This window comes from Ostrea edulis, chromosome 7 (genome assembly GCF_947568905.1).
Source record: "Ostrea edulis chromosome 7, xbOstEdul1.1, whole genome shotgun sequence".
NCBI classification, from domain to species: Eukaryota; Metazoa; Mollusca; class Bivalvia; order Ostreida; family Ostreidae; genus Ostrea; species Ostrea edulis.
In genome coordinates, this window is record NC_079170.1 from 27,733,758 (window position 1) to 27,747,982 (window position 14,225).

The window sequence follows — 14,225 nt, forward strand, 5'->3', positions numbered from 1 at the left end:
CTAACCAAGGATTCCGATCAGCAAATCTTATTTACTGAAGATGAGAGCAGCGGAGCGGACCCTTAGCTAGCAAACGTACTCATGGCCAGACAGAGAGACAGACAAAGGAAAGAAATGATTGGTCAACCAATGTAAATGGAGACAAATTCAAACTGAATGATTTAAGGTCATGGATACCCAAGATTTTGGATGCATCAAATGAAGTAGAATTTTTCTGACTTTACACAGGATTTTCTACTATTCAACATAACTGTAAATTGGTCATTAATACACGAAATGCACCAACATAAAGACGGTGGGTTCATAAGAATTTTTTTTGGTTAATATGGGTTTTTAACAATATCAACAAAAAAAAAATTTTTTTTAAAAATTAAAAAGTTTTACAAAATTCTAGAATACTTTTTGGGGTATCTGAATATTGCACAGTACAGATCCTTAATTGGCAGTTTCCTCAAACATAAGCTGCATTTCTCAGGATACACAAAAAACGCTGATGAATTTTGAAGTGCATCTCTCATCTGACACTTCTATTGCACAGCGTATACTCATACATACTATAAAGTCATCCCACTAACTGTTTCAATCTACAATGGTGTTTATAGTGCATGTACCGAGGAGTCGTATCTGAATTTCTGGCCGTGAAGGAAGTACGCAGTACTTGTCATACAGTCATTGTTTTCTACATACATGTATATCTTTATGATTAATATGAAATGTCAAAAATGCTAAAAATGCTAAAATAAAATATGTTGTGTCTGTGGAAACACTGATCCCCCTGAATGGCAGCAAAGTAATTCTGGTACACAAAACGAGGTCTATATTGTGACAAGGAATGTGCATGTGAAATATACAAGCTCTTGCCCTAACTGTTCAAAAGTTAAGGCCAAGGTTACATTTATAAAAAAAATAATAGGTCAGACTCCAAGGTGAAGGTCACAAGGTCAAACATTTTACAACCTAAAGAAAGGTTATGTCACAAGGAATACATATGTGAAATATTAAATCCCTATCACCATTCATTCAAAAGTTATTGCCAATTAGGTTAAAATCTTTGTGGACAAACACAGATTAAATACTACATGCCCTCAGAATCTCCGATTATGGGGAGCCAAAAAAAAAAAATCATATTGAACACAAAATTCAACAACTGGTATCATTTAGGTCAATGTATTCACAAACCTCAATAGAGGGCAGATGGAAATATCAATCAATGGAGACCAGAAATGGTTTGTAACTCCTGACAAAACATGCATAAGCTACGTCAGTATAGGCATTATAACACAGGTACTTTCATTACAATATATCAAACTAAAGATCATCAAAAAAGGACCAGAACATTTCTTAGTGTTGCAGGCCCTACAACGGTAAACATTTCAGAAACATTTTGCTATCTAGCATGTACTAAGTGTTAATTGTTATATAAAAATATTTCTACCATGCATACCAGTCACCTGAAGGATTGTTCCCTGAGATCAGACTACTTGTAGTCAGTAACATAACTACATGGAATCTGAATTTTCCATATGAAGGACAGGCTGATAGAACTATGATTAAAATTTCACAATTTAATTGAAAAATAAAACCGCCAAATCATTAGCATTCACTTTCAAGAAAAAATGAATTGAAACATTAGCCTTCATTAGGAAGAATAAGACACCATCTGATAAGGATGAAAAGTGAGGGAAATGTACCAGAATATTTCTAAATTGAAAAGTTTCAAATTTACCTTATTTGATTAAAAAAAATGCAGTTTTCGTAGAAAGTAATCTGAAAAGGGAAATTAAAACCCTGCTAGACTACAACCCACGATCTATATATCAGTAGTTGATTCGTATAAGCCTACTCAGCAACCCAGCTAGGCAATATTAGATTCAAATATACATGCATTTCTAATATTTATATTTTAATTCAAATTTTGAAAAAGGAAGTCAGCCATTATGACAATGTGAGTATATTCCTCCTTAAATCCATTGATGCTGTCCACTACTGCCTGATGACAACATCTCATGGAGAACAACCACACAACACTCAAGTACATCACTCACTCACTGCATATATATATACGCATATCCCACATTACGAATTTATAAGTTAATCTGGTAAAACACATGACTGGCCTCTAAAGAAGCCGAGTTTCTGGGATCTGATACAGGGATTCGCATGCGACCAATATGTCAGTACCAGGCTGATTGGATCCTCTTGAGTCCTATAGATGTCAATAATGTATGGCATGCTTCATCCTCTTGTTTTGGAATGGTCCTCACAATCAATACTACACTGTTGGCGATCACTAGGTCCCCCATCTCTACATAATTGATGACCTCGATATCTACACCTCCAATTTATCACAAGATATCTTTACAAGGCAATTAGCAGTTCTGGCTCATTATTAGGCTATTTGCCACAATACTCTTGCTTTCCCGCTATTTTAATAGAGATATGGGTGGACTTATTCTTACTTCAACAAAAAGAGAGATTTTACTGCTATCTCATATTGACTATAAACCCAAAACAGCTAGGACTCAAGGAAAACATTTTCACGCACACACAAAATAATCAAAAATCTGGGAGATGCACCTCTTATATGCTGCATGCCAATGACTCCACAAATACTCTACAAGGTTACAAAATGACATAAGCACTAAAAAATTTTAAGTGTTACAAACAATTGAAAATTTACATACATTTAAATATATATATATATATATATATATATTTCCTTGTCAACAGGGTTTGCTAATTTGAGAATTCTATACTTTTTTGAGCCTTGGATTTGTACTAAGAATGCTCAAAGCAAAAAAAAAAAAAACAAAAAAAAACTAACTTTTAAAAAATTTGAATACATCACTCACTAAACTAGCATAGCTAGTGAAAACATGACGAAATTCTAATCGCATCTTACATGCATGCACATCAAACGAAGATTTTGTCTTCAATTACTGATAAGTCTTATGGATAAATCTGGAATCGAGGTATAAAAACACACTCATTTTTTTTCATAGACATTTTTTTACTATGCCATCTCTCTAAATCTCTAAAACGATACAAATTTCACGCAACCAAAACCTGACACCCTTATCACAACTGCTGGGAACTCTGTAAAGGTCGGACAACACCTGTCTGTCTGTTCACTAGAGAAGCCGGCTCTTGGCTAAAAAATCTAAATATCATCCCATTTTATCTATACACGTGTTTTTACATAACTAAGGAGACATCCCTAAACATCGTTTTCATGGCTCACAACAAATTTTTACCAAGTCTATGAACTCTTTGTACATGCATCAAATTTATAAATACAATGAGGCACAAAGTATTTAGACCCCCGCCCTCTCCCCCAATTATTTTTTTATCCCATATCTTACCAGCAATTTTAAACAGAGCATACTATACAAGGTAGTTGTCCTGAAAGTCTTCATGTTGTTTGGCTTCACAAGTTAATTCTACATATATTAAACAACCTTGTCTATCACACCAGAAAACTTTCAAAATCAAAAGTTATATACATGTAACATTAAAAAGGGTCATAATAATTGAAACTTGTCAATTTCCATATGCATGTATTGTGATAACCAGTCCTCTATTTGCTAAAACTTTTGTGCTTCCGGGGACTTCAATTCAACCAAGGTTCCCATGCCCCCTGCCTTGCATTCTCCTCAAATCCCTGGATCCACCCACCACTGTGTACATCTTAATAAATATTAGCCTCACTGTTACAAGGTTTCAGGTGCAAAATAGCTGTTGATTTTTTGTACAGAGTTAAAAATTCCTTATCATTCCTGATTTAAAAAACTGGCATAATAAAACGTTTTGCTACAATTCCAAAAACCATCTTGACATACCGAAGATAAAGAATAAATTAAAACCATACAACATCACAACAAGTAGTTACTTTTGTTGGATGAACAGATGCCGGTAAACATCGACAGCTTGCTCATTTTTTCACCACATTTTCTCCGATATTACCCATTTACCAATCATCAGCACGCCGCAATGAGAACTAGCATCTCCTATGCTACTGTTACTGGTTCTTTCCTTCTTTCCAATTTCATCAGCTAGACTCTATAGAAATGCAAAACACTGCTGAATAGGAAAACAGACCTCCTACTTTGGAAAGCAATACTTTCGAACTGTATTTTTCTCCAAGAAAGAGAAACGGCATCCAAATGATACAGTACATGCACCTCTCATAATCTTATTGCATGTTCCAATCCCCCCCCCCCCACCAATCTTATTGCATGTTCCAATCCCCCCCCCCCCCCCCCCACCACCACCACCACCACCACCACTCCAGGGTCTCAAGGAAAAAAATTATAAATCAAATATACCTCAAACACCTCGTTACAGAAGCTTCCATCAACTGATGAAAATGATGTCAAATGAAAAGCTGACAACACTATTTATTTAGTACCGTGATGATGACAATGTGACACATAGCATTGAAAATGCAGTATATAGGCAGTATAAAGTCACTCTAAGAATGCCTTAACATTTGAACACTATCAAGAAAGTCCAAGTCAACCCCCATACTCCAGCAAAACATACATTAAAATTGATTGTCATTATAAATCCTGGAGAGAGAAAAATCACTTTGACTGTTTATCTTAATTCATGCCCTCCCCCCCAAAAAACCAACCCTCAACCACAGAAAAAATTCAGCATCTTTAAACACAAAATCCAGCATCTTTTCCGCATATTAAAGAGAGATTCTGAGAAATATTATAAACACACCATGTTTTCCAAAGAGATAACTGTTTGGTACATGTAGTTAAGAAACAAGTGGCCTTACCAGCAGCATCAAGGAAACACTGACTCCAGCTTTAAATGGGATCAGGACACCAGAGCCACTTCTTCAGAAGCTCCTGTTTCTCGGTAGTGAGTTTTACAGAGAGTGTTTTATAAACCACTTAAATACATAATCATTTCTTCTATCCTGATAAACAGGAAGAATTTTGTAGATAGTCACAAATGTGTTAGTCACAAATGTGTTGTATAACTTGTAAATGATGATGTCAACATTTTAACTCCCATGCATATGACCTGTTACAATATTCACATTCAAATTAAACATTGTCAGCAATATTCAGATTCACATGACCTCCATCTACTGCATTTTGAAGGTCAGTCTCCTAGATTAGATCCAAGACTGTATCCCTTATCACAGGGGGTCTCCCTTATAGGGATTGACCCTTAAAGCAGTGGACTTATACATGGACATGCTTATAAACGGTAGTGGAAGTATATAACCGTATTTTCATTTCATAATTTATTCATTTACATGCATCTATAATTCAGTGAATAAAACAAATTTTCATAAGCAAATATTCAATCTTATCGTCATTCTTTCCAGATGTTTAAGTTATTCCTATAGACCTCATATTTTAAATTATTACATTGGAAAGTTGACTAAAATGATTCGGGAAATAAAATGAGTTGCATGTTGCATTCATAGATATTGTTAGAGTTGCATAAATGCAGGTAAATACTTGGTAGGAATAAATTGTCAGTGAGTAGGATAAAACAGGGGGTCCTTAACACAAGATAGACTGAACACAGACAAGAGACACTACCCTGGGGAAATAAATGCTTCACTTAGTGTTAAAATGACATAACTGGGTTCCAGTTTGAAAACAACACACTTCCGTGCTACAATGCACCACAAAGGGACGCTTGATTGGTCACAGTGGTATTAATCGCTGTCATACATGTTCAAGATCAAATAGTAAAACTGATGACTACCAATGTGACATAAAAAGTGCGATTTAAAAATTCTACATTGGCAACGCAAGCTTGCCTTTATTGGTAGTTTAATATTTGATTTTCACTGATTCATTCAAGCTGCTTTTTTTTTTTCAAATATCCATTTTGCTATTTGATATTTTTGTGCATAACAAATATTTCATTACATGTATACATATCATTGAGGATTATCATGAAATGCAGTGTTCGAAATTAACCATAGACCGATAGACGAAGTCTATGTCAAATATGACACCGCTCTATGCGAATTGTAATTGTGATAGACCAAATTGTCTATGCCGATTTTTTAGGTTTAAAGCAATATAGTTATCCTGAAAGTGGACATCTGATAAATGTTATGAAGAAAGGAGGATATCGTTATGGAAATGGAAAGAAAATATGCTTTTTAAGTACATTAGAAGTAAATAACAATGTTTTAAATTTGTGTTATTTTTTTCCAATGTTGCGGTCTTTGCCAATTCGATGAGGTCTATGTCATCATGTCACCCATGGTCTATACCACGTCTTAAACCAATTTCGAACACTGGAAATGTGAAGATAACGAACAGTGATCAATCTCATAACTACCACAAGGAATACAAAATAAAGAGTTGGGCAAACACGGACCCCTGGACACACCAGAGGTGGGATCAGGTGCCTACGAGAAGTATAAAGCATGATCCCCTGTCAATTTTTTTTTTAAATGCTAAAATTTTCTGTAACAGTAGTGTTTTCTGGTTTATCTGCAATCTTTACTTTTTGTATTAAATACTTTATTTCTAACATACTGGATGTTCATTGCACATTCTAAGTATTTGTTATGCTATTTTCATTTGTTAGATGTAATGAAATTTCATGCGGAATTTCAATCTGAATACAGCATATGATTATTTTCCCAGTTTATTCAGAATGCCGAGAGATGTTTTCTTATGATAACTAGGAGGATATCTCTCAAGGAAGAAGAGGCTGCAATTCTGTCTCAATATTGCAGGATGATCAAATCAACGAGATCAGGAATGGAAATTTGAAAGAAATGCTGTTTTTGAAAAATATTGCAATAATAAGATTTTAGTGAGTAATATTCTATGACATGATAGGGTATCCTGCAAGAAAAGATGGAGAGATATGGTCCTTCATCTGTCAGTGATCAACTCGCCATCATAAACCTCTAGATCTCAAAATGTGGGGAATTTTATGGGCGCCAATCTGAGCTTCCTTAGTGATTCTTTACATAAGACAATATTATCAGATAAAAAAACAGTTGGAAATAAAATTCTGAATCATGTAAATGGAGTACATACAAAATTTATATTTAGACCCTTAAAACTAATTCTTAAGAGCTTCATGGAAACAAAATATCAAGGATGTTACGACACAATCCCGTGTTGTTTTGGCTTTAGCACAGTAATTATACAGGATTCTTTCATGTACAAATTTCAGAAATATTTACACATGACCAGTATATCAACACTGAAAATATGAGATCTGATTTCGATATTTTATGTGATGTGAAGTTAACAGAACAGAGATGAAAACAACACTTCAATAAATCTCAGTATGTAAAACACACATATATATCACATGCCGTGATACGTTACTGGTTTTTTCTTTACATGATAATCTCCAACTTTAGAGCCATTTTCTCCTTCAATTTCAGTTTAGTTTAAAATGAGTTCAGGAAAATTGTTTGAAAATATATATGGTTTTATATGAAATATATTGTGGAAATCTCCTTATGGGAAAATACTTATGGTCAAGTACTATACGTCCTACTCATGATTCAGTCAGCAGACCAACACACTAACATTCCATATATATGGTATGGGAAATTGATACCATTCAAGGGCCTCAATGGGTACACCATGATTTTTTAAATCATCTATTGGATTTTAAGATGAAGTAATAATAGCTACACTGCATAGATACAGGAAAACAAGTCTTGTACCCCCCCCCCCCCTACACACACACACACACACAAACACTTTACATGGACATTATCATGTTTCAATAAATAATCAAATAGCCAAATCAAATGTAAACAGCTCACAGCCATAAGCATGTAATATACACTTGTGTATATATGATAACAGTGTTTATTTACATAAACAAAAATCGCAGTACTCATGTACACTGTACTATCACATAAAAAAAATCGAATAACATCAATATGAGACCTCCAATTAGATAATTAGTTGGGTACTCCAGTAGTCTACCGTTCAATACTAGTACTACATCTGTCAGCGGTGAAACGACCACTGATCAGAGATCGTGTGCTTCAATAGCTGGGGATTTCTTAAACAGTTTTAATATGTATATTATATTACGTAACATGTGCACCTTTTGTAATAATGCATTCCTCCTCACTGCATTAGTAGAAGGAGCAAATTTATTATTTATTTTTTAAAAGTCAATAAAATGAAGAAAACTGCGGCCCGAGTTACGCCTTGATCACTTACTGGACACGCCCCATATACCACACCGAAGAAACATGCATACACAAAATGAAACATATATTTCCATCTTACCGTATGAAAGAGCAACATCTAAAAGCCAGAAACAAATGCGATGAAAAAGTATCGTGTATGATGTATCTCCCTCCTAACCGCGCAGCATCTTCTTTTGCATTTATTTGAACTTCGATCCCGATCTTTAAGTGTAGGAAATGCTAAATTTATGATAAATTGTCTTTATTTGTGTATGATTTTCATATCTCGTTCTCAGTACTGTCGTACCCAACGTAGAAATGGACAAGTTCTATTCAATCACAATCGATAACAAGTGATTAACTATAAAGCCGCATTTTTCTGTTCACTGTGCTGTCCGACAATTCACCTACAATTGGCAGCGAGACTAATTGAATCGATTGGGAAGCAACATAAAGCTTCTTTTTTATGAATAAAATCTGGTAAGACTACATCGGTCAAACGCTTGATTTGATCAAGATCACACGAAAGACCGACGGAAATTATCTTCAATTTTCATTAAGGGGTGTCTAAACAATGAGTCACCACACAATACAGATTTATCTTTCAAAGATAACCGCGATAATACTATTAATATTTAATAATAATACTTTATCTAAGCAAGGTGACTCGATAAGTACAATACTCTAGTCGTTCCCCAAACCTTCTATAACAAATACCTACAGTATACAAAGTTAACGTATAAACTAGCCTAGTCTTTCTCGAACCTTTCTATAATACACGCATCTCTCTCTCTCTCTCTCTCTCTCTCTCTCTCTCTCTCTCTCTCTCTCTATATATATATATATATATATAAAGTTTTGAATATACAAATTATCGTGTCAAGCAAGCTATTTTAAAGACAACTTGCACCAAAAAAAAAAAATAAAAAAAAATAAAATAAATAAAAAGATAAGTAAATCCACTACAATCAGGACACGGAGACAAGTTTCGAATTTAGAACAAATTTTAAGAGTTCAACAAATAGATAGGTTTACAGATAATGGAAGTTCAAATCTTAAGTTCTATACCAAAGGCCAGTTTTAGGGCACAGGTAAATACGTACTCTGATTTGATCTTGTAGTGAGACGGTTAGTACATGTATGATGGCGTATTTCTGTCATCACTTGTCTTATAATTATGTCGGCTTGCCAGATAATGATGTCGACTTCTCAGTAAGTTCTGTCGACTTGTTAGTTAATTATGTCGACTTGTCAGTTAGTTATGTCGACTTGTCAGTTAGTTATATCGACTTGTTAGTTAATGATGTCGACTTGCTAGTTAATTGTATCGATTTGTCAGATAATATTGTTCACTTGTCAAATAATAAAAAGTTAAAATAAATGTGACTATGGTAACCGTACATGTAAATACCATTTCTTGCTCAAAATATGCCATCCACTTAACAACATAATGATTAGGCAAGTCGACATTATGATCTTTCAAGCCGACATAAATATCTGACAAGTCGATATAATGATCTGACAAGTCGGCATAATGATCTGAAAAGTTGACATAATGATCTTACAAGTCGACATAATGATCTGACAAGTCGACATAAATATCTGACAATTACATGTAAGTCAATATAATAATCTGACAAATCGACATAATGATCTTACAAGTCAATGTAATGATCGAATGAATCGATATAATAATCTGACAAGTCGACATAATGACCTGACAAGTCAACATAATGATCTGACAAGTCGATATAATAATCTGACAAGTCGACATAATGATCTTACAAGTCGACATAATGATCTGACAAGTCAATATAATGATCGAATGAATCGACATAATAATCTGACAAGTCGACATAATGATCTGACAAGTCAACATAATGATCTGACAAGTCGATATAATAATCTGACAAGTCGACATAATGATCTTACAAGTCGACATAATGATCTGACAAGTCGACATAATGATCTTACACGTCAATATAATGATCAAATGAATCGACATAATGATCTGACAAGTCGATATAATAATCTGACAAGTCAACATAATGATCTGACAAGTCAACATAATGATCTGACAAGTCGACATAATGAGGAATCATGTCACCGAAAATTTTATGTAATGACATTTATGAAATTGTACTTGTTCAAAAATAGTAAACCAGTTAAGTCTCACAGATAGTGGTAGTGAGGGTGCACCAAAGGTTGCATCAGTTCCTGTATCATAGACCGCTGCTTGGTTCTGGGATTTTCAAAATGCAGTTTAAATGAGACAAAAGGAGTGCTACACAGTACCGTTTTACAAAAAATGATAATCGGAAGTATAGAAACATTTCAAGAATAGTTCTGGTAAGAAGATGTAAATTTTTCTTGATTCTTTGCAAAAAATGTAAATTTGAAGCCACAAATTGAGTTATTTGAGGTGTACTTTCGAGGTGAACACCAAGAATTTTTTGCGTATAAACGTTTTCAATAGGATGATCATAAATTTGAACATTGAGCACCTGTTTTCTTTGATGCGTGCCTATAGCAGGTCATTTTAAAGTACATTCTCGGTAAACGATACATTCCTGTCATTGATTGGCATGTAAAGTACCATAATTTGCGAAAAGGTCAATTGTAGATCTTTGGTATACAATACAATAATAAAGCCCCAGAATAGAACCTTGTGGCAGTCCTGCTGTGCTACATAAAGTATTGGAAGACACGATACCCATCTATACACATTGAAATCTGTCGAATAAATATGACTTAAACAAGTCTACTGCCATTGGGTAACAATTGTAATATTTGAGCAATTTATAGAAATATTGTGATTAACCAAACCAAATGTCTTATGGAGAAATGAAATACACCGAACCAATATCACTGCCTTGGTTCATTACTCGCAACCAATTTTCTCTTTTTATTTTCTTATATATTTTTTTTTCTTTTCAACAAACATTCTGTATACGCTTCAATGTATATCTTTCTAATATGGTATGGAATTACAGAAGTATTTAATGATTTCAGAGAGAGAGAGAGAGAGAGAGAGAGAGAGAGAGAGAGAGAGTTATGAAAATATTTGGTTCCATCTGTTCCAAAGGGCATCAAATATTTCAGTATCACCATTTTAGTAAGAAATGTTTGGGTTTTTTTTTTTGTGTTTTATAGAAGAACTTTAAAAATGATATTGGAAAACTCAAACTAAAATTTTTCTCTGTACACCTTGCTCTATAAATATAGTAGTATATACATGTATAGGATGAGAATATTTTGTATATCCTTGTTGTCCTAAAGGATACCTATTATGAAATACTTTTTTGTAAAGACTAGACTTTGACAATTTGTTCTCTGTTCTAAATAAACTTTAAAATCATCTAGAAATGATTGAACACGATTACATTCCCATAGTATATGTTCTATTGTTTCCTCCGCAATGTGACAAAAGTACAACCAGTTAAATTTTCTATCAATTGAGTAAGTGCTGTTTGACTTGAATGAAATTCCCTAAATCTAGACTACAAATGTGTTAGAAAGTCATAGATGAAATCAAGGACTTGATTAACAACATTTTAAATGTATATTTATGATATGTAGGATAGAGATTGTAAAGTGTTTACAATTCTTACAATCAAAAGGCTGAATACGAAAAGTAGACCGGATTTCCTTAGTCATAGTTCTAAAAGTGTCTGTCCAAGATATTTCAATGAAGTAGGGAAGAAAGGACAATATCTATATATGTGATGGCAAGAAGTAATTCTTCTATAAAACATGGAGTGCAGAATTGGACAAACTTTTAAATGACAGTTTAACTTTTATCTTTCCAGTACATATATGTGGTAGAAAATAATTGCTTGTTCGAAGCTGTGCTCTACATTTTCTGAAAGGAAAACGGTCACAAAAATTGCGTTACTATTGAGGCTTTATACTCCAGATGAATGTAAATATGTGAAACTGATTTGCTTTATGAAATAAAAAAATCAGCTAATCTTTCTTTAAACTAAATTTTTTTTAAAGTTTTACGAGGCCCCAACATGCTGTTAACACCTTTCTGGATCACTGAAACGTTTTCACAATTATTTGCCCTTGCTGTTGTATTCACGGATGGTTACATATAGTATACTGTATTTGCATTAACTACGAGTTAAGTGACTTCTTTCCTCTATGTTTAATTATTGTCCCTTTGGCTGCACGCAGTTTGATTTCCTAGCAACACATACAGAGCATTGGTCGGGCGCAGCAATGAGGGGCGGTGGGGGTGTGGGTGGGGGTGACAAACGACAAACTACATCACAATAGCCGAGACACGTTATTAAATAAAAATGTATTTTTGTTTTTTGTGTGTGTTTATTTGACTCTGCTTGCAGCAATGGACTCAATATTAAACGATATGGTGGCTAATGTGACTTATTTTGAAAGCTATGAAATGGTTAAGACCGACCACGGAGATCCTATCTAGAATGATTCTAAAGAAGAAATTGATAAATTTAAAAACCTAAAATGTCTGTTTTGTAACAATGAGGTAACAGATGTGCGTTAAAGCGATAACCGGTGCAGCGTCTTTTATGGACCATTAGCAGGAGCTCAACCGCGTCAGGCAAGAATTTCAGGTCAGGTAGAGGAGGGGGAAAGCTAAGCGGAGATCGACATTTGCAGTTGCCACCTCCCTGTATGAATTTTTGATTTCCTACGTGAATTTATTTTCTTTTGTCCTATTTCTCGTAAGTCTTAAAGTAAACACGTTTACCCTGGGATTTATGCACATCTTTGTCACTAAAAATGTTGGAAACAAAGAAAGTGTACGGGAAATAGAAATATGAGGAACCTTACAGCATAAATATAACTTTTTATTCAACGAATGAATACATGCCATATTCTAGAGAATATAATCGATCCGTGAAAAATGAGGAGAAAAAACCCCCCATTACAAATAAGATTGCAGATCGTTAAGTGATATAATTGTAAGAATAAGTAAAGAAATGACTAACCAGTACTCACCAATGACGTTCCCGGGGCGCTATTTTGACCAGATATCAATATATTTCATTTCCCTATAGATAACAATCCTGAAATTCAACAGTTTCCATACACCACTTTGCTAGGTCCCGCATCTGGCACGTTTTTCTGTTTAAAACGTTCTGTTTTTTATTTGCATATTCGTGACGTTTCGGTACTTAATGAATGCTTGCTGTGCGAACCCCGAATGCCAGGAAAATTGGATGCATCGAAATTTCGCATAAAAGCCAGTGAACGGAATGCAATAGGAGAAAAGACCAAATCCAGGGTAAAAGTAGACATCAAAATAGAAAAACAGCTGATGCTTCTACGAGAGAGAGAGAGAGAGAGAGAGAGAGAGAGAGAGAGAGAGAGAGAAGGGGCACCTGTTACAATTCTTTTATTGTCTCCAGCACAGCATTGATATAATGAATGCAGAATGTTTGTTTGTAACTCGTTCCTAGACAGGTGTAATGGCTGATCTCATTTGCTGCTGTTATCAAATTCCATTTCAACAATTAATGTCGCTCATGGAAAAGTAACATTTGTTATCCGAGAAACTCTTTAGCTGTTTTAAGGATTCTACGTCAGCGAAATCGGGGGTTATTAATCTCATGCCTGCGTCTGTCTTTCTGTTTGTATGGCATCTTGGGATTTCAGATAAATTTCAAATAGTATCTGGGCTTTAGTATCTGAATGAAACTTCATATGACGAGTCATGGCGACTCTTATGGGCGGCGGAAAGGGCTAAAAATACCATATAAGAGGAAATAAATATTTCTACAATTTCAATAACCATGAAAAGTTAATAAATGATATCAAATGTTTCATCAACGGACCTTTTTGCAAAACAAATAAACATAACAGCATTAACGATCTAGTAAGTAATGAGCAGGCAAACGAACGGTTATCTTTTCTCATCATATATACATATATTGAAATCACATAAATGATTGAAGAGCAGGCATGAAAACTAACGAACGGACGCGTAAACATTCGTCGGGTGGCGCCCCATGACTTTTTACGTCACAGATTTTTGTGATGTACGTAAACCTACACAAGAGTCAGAATCCTTCGCAACTATGAC

At 34.4% G+C, this 14,225-nt stretch overlaps 1 protein-coding gene across 16 annotated transcripts in view; it reads right to left on the reverse strand.

The window, feature by feature from the left end:
- LOC125655562 (plexin-B-like) overlaps window positions 1–13,307 on the reverse strand; it is a 76,647-nt gene extending 63,340 nt beyond the window's left edge. For 5 of the 16 annotated variants that reach the window (XM_056143869.1, XM_056143870.1, XM_056143865.1 and 2 more), the window contains exon 1: window positions 4,787–4,910. The gene's annotated coding sequence lies outside the window, so the exon portion shown is untranslated. Of the gene's footprint in view, window positions 1–2,181; window positions 2,548–4,786; window positions 4,967–8,261; window positions 8,575–13,141 lie in introns of those variants that run through there. The other 11 variants (XM_056143872.1, XM_056143871.1, XM_056143874.1 and 8 more) reach the window with 6 other exon arrangements.
- Between the last annotated feature and the right edge of the window lie 918 nt (window positions 13,308–14,225).